Here is a 2223-nt window from a genome sequence, read left to right on the forward strand (position 1 = left end):
TTGTGTGTCCCCCATTGGCTTTAGCCAAAACCTGGAGCAAGAGGTGGTGCCCAAGAAAGCATATTGAAGTAACCTGGCTGGGTCAGAACAGAGAAAAGATAGAAGCATCATTTCACGTCTGAATCTGGCCTTTGCCAGGAGTGCATGGGACCTGAGCAGCCTGAGAAATTCTAGTCCTTCAGATCTTTGACAAATCAAGTCCTCTAACTTCAAACCCAGTTTCGTCCTAAAATTTAGCTAATTTGGGGAGAGGTTTTAAAAAAGTTATAGATTTGTTTTTCCACTTTAATTTCAGATGTCACCTTCACTGGAAAGATGTTCTCAGACACGTTATCTCTGCTCTGTATTCTTCTAATATATTTTACATGTCTGGATGGATTAGTGCGGTAATGCTGGTTATTATAGTAGATGAATCTGGAAATCTCAACACTTTATTATGAGAGAAGTGTATTAAGGAGGACCTTGGTTGGGGGAGGGCTTGTTCTCCACACCACCAGGCACCCATTCTGTGGAGACTTTGGTATCACCATGTGGCTTCCAAGGTCATTGAGGATATTGATGTTGTCCAGGATGGTGGGGGAAGAGAGATCATGAAGGATCCTACAGAAAGTTCTGAGGGGTGAGCTCTTCAAGTGGCATATATCACCTTGTCCAGTTTACTGGACAGAAACAGAGAGAAGCTAGTGTATGTGGTCACCAAGTTGCCATTTCTTCAGCAATATTTTACACAAGCTTTGCTGATTACACAATACAGGCAGAATTTCATGATAATAAAGAATGTGGCTCCTAAAATTGGACTCCTTGGCTTGACTCCCAATTCTGCATCTGATTTACTGATGGTTCCTTGATCTGTAAAATGAACATAGTAATAATTATTGGAAGGCCCTGACCTGTTTGGCTCAGTGGATAGAGCGTCGGCCGGCAGACTGAAGGGTCCCGGGTTCGATTCCGGTCAAGGGCATGTACCTTGGTTGCGGGCACATCCCCAGTGGGCGGTGTGCAGGAGGCAGCTGATCAATGTTTCTCTCTCATCGATGTTTCCAACTGATATCTGGTATTGTGATCCCTCTCCCTTCCTCTCTGTAAAAATATTTTAAAAAATAATTATTGGAAGAAAATGAATGAGTTAATACACTTAAAGGGCTTAATACAACATTAAGACTATTGCAAGAACCCAATAAAGTGTTTTTTTATAGCTTTCTAAAGTTAGCCTCTAATAAGTGATGTTTATTTTTGCAGCACAGTTACCTGGATCCTTGCATAAACCTTTGTTCTGAGTCTTGTTTCTCAGTTATTTCTGCTCTTCTGTGAGTCACTTTTATCCATCTGCTTTTGATACTTAACCAGTTGATTCTGGTTTTATGATACTTAATCAGTTACTCGTGCCTGTAACCAAAATTTCCTTAGTTTCCAGTTTAGAATACTATTTATTCATCTATGAAATTGCTAATATGAACTAGGTAAATACTGCCTTAGTGTTGAGGTTCTACCATCTCACTTCTTAACTTATTAGTTTTTAAGTAACTGGCATATTGAATATGGAAATAGAGATTGCTGTACTTATTACAAACAATTTAGGCATGCAGGATAGTACAGCTTAAACTATCCTGATGATCTCTCTCTCTCTCTCTCTCTCTCTCTCTCTCTCTCTCTCTCTCTTTCCTCTTCTCTCTTCCTTCTTTCATTTCATTTTACTTTTCTAGAAAATGCTTCTTTATGCCCAGGCTTACAATCACAGATTCTATGCAAATGTTGTTTGACTTTTTATTTTCTTGATTCTTTTTCAGTTATCTAATCTCACTTTCTAAGAATAATGTATTAAAATAAATAAAGTTAATGTTAATGTAAGTGACTGTTAAAAGTTTCACATGATGTCTAATAGACTAGAGTGGGAATATGTGCAAGTATGTATACTGTCCCTCAAATGTGTGTGTTTGTACATTTGTTTCTTTATTTTATTACTCGAGGCCCAGTGCACAAAATTCATGCTCGGGAGGGGGTGGGGGTTCCTTCAGCTTGGCCTACATCCTCTCCCATTCAGGGACCCCTTGGGGGATTGAGCTTAACCTGGCGTTCGGGCATTCCTCTCACAATCCGGGACCACTGGCTCCTAACCACGGGCCTGCATACCTGATTGCCTCTAACTGCTTCTGCCTGCCTGCTGGTCTCCCCCAACTGCTCCCCTGATGGCCTGATAGCCCCCAATTGTCCTCCCCCACTGGC

General features: G+C 40.9%; 1 long non-coding RNA gene across 1 annotated transcript in view; it reads right to left on the reverse strand.

Annotated features, from left to right (window-relative positions):
* Positions 1-2186: 2186 nt before the first annotated feature.
* Positions 2187-2223, reverse strand: part of LOC107184990 — a 7389-nt gene continuing 7352 nt past the window's right edge. The window contains exon 3 of the long non-coding RNA XR_001515902.1: positions 2187-2218. This is a non-coding gene — a long non-coding RNA (uncharacterized LOC107184990). The remainder of the gene's footprint in view (positions 2219-2223) is intronic.

Source organism: Myotis davidii, unplaced genomic scaffold (assembly GCF_000327345.1).
Source record: "Myotis davidii unplaced genomic scaffold, ASM32734v1 scaffold204, whole genome shotgun sequence".
NCBI classification, from domain to species: domain Eukaryota; kingdom Metazoa; phylum Chordata; class Mammalia; order Chiroptera; family Vespertilionidae; genus Myotis; species Myotis davidii.